Below are 5725 nucleotides of genomic sequence, written 5' to 3'. Positions count from 1 at the left end.
TATATAAAACAGGGTTGCCACCTATGTATGTATATTAATAACCTAAATAATTGGAGAAATAAAATAAAGCAAATAAATGACTCATAATTAAAAGAACTATAGCACCTAAATTCATTTCAAGGAAGTTGCCACATGTATATAAAACAGGGTTGCCACCTCTGTATGTATATTAATAACCTGAATAATTGTAGAAATAAAATAAAGCAAATAAATGACTCATAATTAAGAGAACTATAGCACCTAAATTCATTTCAAGGAAGTTGCCACATGTATATAAAACAGGGTTGCCACCTATATTAATAACCTGAATAATTGTAAAAATAAAATAAAGCAAATATATAACTGATAATTAAGAAAACTATAGCACCTAAATTTATTTCAAGGATGTTGCCACCTGATTTCAAATAAACTAAAAGGGTTATTGTGAAATTACACAAAATATAAATCTGCTGTATTTCCATGAGAAATGCATAAATATTTTGCACTTTCTAACACGTTATTAAAAAAAAAAAACAATTCTTATATACTGCATATTATTGTATTAAATGATAGGCGTCCCTTAAAAAATTTCCTTCTACTTCACTAATTGTCATGTACATTTAACTAAAGTATTTTTTCTAATAGTCACCTATGTACATAGCCACCATATATTCACCTTTATTCTTATCTTTATAAAATTCTTTGCTTGATGTGCCCTACAAATACCCACACATACGCAACTTCAACTAAATTTACATAATCCTTAAGTCGACTTAGACATACTACTACATCCATTTCCTGCACCTCATTCCGCCAATTCAACACTTTATTTAGTGTTGTGCGCTCAATTGCATTGAAATTTATTGTATCAACGAAAAGTATGCCATATTCGATGATTTATTCACCTTGCATAACCGACAATCTACTCACCGTTGTCTGTCATATGCTAAACACATTATTGCGGATATAAGCATTTTCGCTGCCAAAGCGGGGCAAAGTGTAAGCGTAGTGTCGTGTCGTCATAAACGGTGCTGTCAGAAGTGTTGCCTATGCTAAGGCGTTGTGCATAACTTAAGAAGGAGTTAACAGTTTTTTTTTGTTTATGCTGGAGAATAAATTTATTGTATGAAAGCAGAACTCTTTAGCGAAGCTAAGTGGCTGACTGACATAATTTTGGAAGGAAATAATAAAATACGCTTAAGTAAATATTTCTGAATACTCGCAAACTAGTTCCTTAGTTTTTAAGATATCGACCTGAAATTTCGCGCACGATTTTCATATTCTGAAATTAGAAAAATTGTGATTTCATTTCCAAAAAAAATTCGTGAAAAGTGGCAAGAGTTGCCACCTCCCTGAAAATTTTAGTTCATATAAGATATTGAAATTATAACGATGTGGACAAAAATTTAAAAAATTCAAGAAAATACAGTGAGAAATGTGAACGGAGTTGCCACCTGCCCAAAAATATTTATTAGTTAAAATCTATTACAATGTGAATAAACAATTAAAATATTTTCAAAAATTTTGGTATGAACGTGTGAAAAGAGTTGCCACCTGTTTAAGAATGCTAATTTATTAAATTGTATAAACAATTTATTTCAATGTGCGGATAGTATTAAAACTTATTATATTAAAAAAAATGTGAAAATATTAAAGGAGCTGCCACCTGTACAAAAATTTTTATTCATTTCTTATAAAATCTAAATTTTTACAATGTGGATAAAAAACTAAAATATTTACAAAAATTGTAGTACGAAAGTGTGCAAAAAGTTGCCACCTGCCTAAAAATGCTAATTTATTAATATGTGTAAACAGCTTATTACAATGAGGCCTTAACATTGAATCTTAAAAAAATATTAAAAGAAAGACAATAAAAAAATTTAAAAGAGTTGCCACCTTCCTTAAATGTTTTTATATTAAAATTCATAAGATATAAAAATTAATTAAAATGTTTGACTTTTTTCATTATTTCATCAATTTATTATTTTCTTAAATTATTTGGTTAGAAAATATCTCCGAAAACTCAATTTTTTTTTATAAACTTTTTTTATAAAAAAATTATTAATTTTCCTAAGCTATTTTATTAAAATTTTAAAATAATTTCCCACTTAATTAAAAAACCTATTTTTATGAAAATTATGGTGCACAATATATTTGAGGTTGCCACCTGATGTTAAATAAACCAAAATATTATATTGTTTTGATAAATGATGTTTTATACATATATAAAAACTATATTTAAGGGAAATTTAGTAGTAAAAACATTTATTTGAGGCTGCCACCTATTTTGAAATAAAACAAAAATATCATATTTTTTGCCAAAAATATTTTTAATTATAAAAACTATATTTAAGGGAAATATAGTAGTTAGAACATTTATTTGAAGTTGCCAAGTTATTTTAAATAAACCAAAAATATAATATTTTTTGATAAATTTTTTTGTAATGTACAAACTAAATCAAGGGAAATGTAGCAGTAAAAATGTTTATATGAGGTTGCCATCTGAATTAAATATTTCATTAAAGTTCGAAAATAATTTTGCATTTGTTTAAAGAAATGATTTTTATGAAAATTATTTCTACTAACATTTTTGAGGCTGCCACTTGATTAGAAATAAACCAAAAATATCATATTTTTTTGTAAATAGTTTTTTAAATATACAAGTAAAAACAATATTTAAAAAATATAGCAGTTAAAATAAGTATATGAAGTTGCCACCTGATTTAAATATTTTATTCAAATTTGAAAATAAATTTGTATTTATTTAAAAAAATGTTTATTATGAAAATTACGGCGCCTAAAATATTTCAGGCTGCCACCTGATGTGAAATCAGATATATAACAATAATAAACAAACAAAAATATTTATATGACGTTGCCACCGGATTTAAATATTTAATCAATATTTTAAAATAATTTCGCATTTATTAAAAAAAAATGGTTTTAATGAAAATGATGGCACACAAAATATTTGAGGCTGCCACCTGTTTCGAAATGAAACAAAAATATATAATTTTTTGCCAAAAATATTTTTAATTATAAAAATTATATTTAAAGGAAATATGGCAGCAACAACATTTATATAATATATATAAGGTTTCCAACTGTTTAAGATATTTGATTAAAAGTTTAGAATAATTTTGCATTTATTTCAAAAATACATACATATTTTTCTATTTTGTACTCAAATAATCTTCTTTAATTTCTTAAGTATATTACAGTCTATATTTAAAAGAATGAAGACTTTCCAGATACAAATGAAATGTAAATTTTATATTAAAGGTAATTACGAAAATTATAGTTTATTCATGAGTTTTGAAGTTTTTTGCTGTTTTTATGATAATAAAATTTGTTTAAAAAACAACGCTATTGAGAACGTCTTTATAATCTCACCGCTATTAAATACACGCAAAATATTTTAATTTTCTTATAAGCTCTTAAGAGAGTACCGTTAAATTTCTACCATTTCACCTGCATAAAATAACTATCATTTTCGCTTTTCTTACTTAGAAATAAAATATCACTCCTTCAGGTGCTATGAATTGTATATTAAACGCCATAACAACACTTTGCCTGGCACATTACTCTCTCGCCAGAAACCAGCAATAAACACTAAAAAATGCAAATTTATTATTTCGACAAAAGTACAGCAGAACAAATTGTCTGCTTGCGGCTAAGAAGCAGAATTCTTGCAGTGACTCTTTTCGAGCACTTTTAAATTTGTCAACAGTGTGTAAATTTGTTGTATAAACTCTCTTGGTAGTAAAGCATACGAAATGTGCTGTTGATATACAGACCAACACATAGTATAAAAAAATATGAACTTTTATGGAACATTTATAGTCGTTCGCATACGTACAAACTGTTAAACGTTCATTTTCTGTGAGATTTATTGCACGCACTTGTGCGCCATTGTTGATATTAATATTTTTACGCATTTTTACTTGAGCATAAATTTCCTCTTTTATGCATATACATATATATGTATGTATGTTTGTATGTGTTCTATTTTGTTGTTTTGTTCTTGCTTTTATGTTATTTTATTATTAATGTAGTATATATTCAGTCCACTATTTGCAACTGCTTAACTTGACTCAACTGTTGCGCGCTTTTCACTGGAAAAACATTTTTACGCAGTGCTGGTTAAAGCACGCTGGCATGCCATGGCGTATGAGTAATGTATCGTAGCGAGTATAATCAGAGCAAAAGTAAAAATGGGAGAAAAAGTACTCAATTGAGTTTCTACTACAAAATATTTTATTATAAAACTATATAAAATTTAATGTTGCGATTGTATATATAAAAAAAAAATTTTGAGTGAGAATTAAACATTTGCGCTTAAAAAAAATTATAAAATTCACGGTTGCGATTTTGTTAATAAAGAAATGTTTGGAATAAGAATTAAAAATTTAGTATTTTTTTTTTTTAATTAAAAAATTCGGTTTTTTTGATAAATATTATTTTTAATTGTTTTGTTTTTATTTTTTTTATTTATTTTTTATTATTTTTTTATTTTTTATTTTTAACTGATATATGGGATTAAAATTTGTAAATTAGTTTTAATTAGGATTATCGAAATTTTAAAATAAAAAAGTGTAATTGAAATAATACTTCAATTTTCGTTTGCTAAACAGCTAAATTTGGAAATTAAGTCTCTATTTTCTGTCGATATGCATCTTAATTATTTTCCAAAAATATTTGCGACTATTTGCTGCCTCCGAATCGATTTCCTTAGCTTCATAAATATTTAATTTACTTAATCTAATAATAACAAATACCATTATGATGAATATTTGCTCATCAAATACAGAAATAATTTCTATTTACATTCCAAACGTTTGTCACCACCATAACTACTTATTTTTTTTAATTTTTAAATTACCATCAGTATTTTCATAACCATTACTTATTATAGAAATTATAAGCAATTATATTTTTCAAGTACTTTTAATTACCATTATTATTTCTAATTACATTTCTAATTACTGTAATGGTAATTAAAAATTAATTATAGTTAAGCTGTCTTCATGTTTCCTCAACAAAAACAAAACTGTATTCCATTTTACCTCCAAAACCTTAATTATTATAATTACTCTTATTGTTTGGTTGTTTTTTAAATTACCATCAGTATTTCCATTACCATTACTAATTATGGGAATTATAATCAATTATACATTTTTGGAAGTTTTAATTACCATTATTTTAACTATTTACATTACTAATTACTGTAATGATAATTTAAAATAATTTACCGTTAAGGTTTCCTCATATTCACTTAACAAAAGAAAATGTATACCATTTTCCCCTCAAAACTTTAGTTATTATTTGAATTACTCTTAGCTTCAAAATTATTCTCACGTATCTTTCATACAATTACCATTACTTTTTTCTAATGAAATGCAATAACAATTTTAATTACACTTTCGAAACTATTACCACCATTACTTTCTTTTGAAACTATTACCACCATTACTTTCCATTATCATAAAATTTAGCACCACTATTCCGATCACCAGTACCAACAATTATATATTATTACAACAAAAACATTACCACTATAATTTTTCATTGCCATAAATTACCATTACTATTTCAAACACCAATACCAATTACAAGTTAAATACCGTTGCAATTCTTATCAATACTTCTACAACGTTTACCTCTTTCTTAAAAATTAAAATGATTTTAGTCTCACAAGGTTTCCAAGCACTTGAATTATTATTTCAATTACATTTAAGTTTAGAAA

The sequence above is a fragment of the Bactrocera tryoni genome, chromosome 2, assembly GCF_016617805.1.
Source record: "Bactrocera tryoni isolate S06 chromosome 2, CSIRO_BtryS06_freeze2, whole genome shotgun sequence".
Lineage (NCBI taxonomy): Eukaryota > Metazoa > Arthropoda > Insecta > Diptera > Tephritidae > Bactrocera > Bactrocera tryoni.
This window is presented reverse-complemented; position numbering follows the sequence as displayed.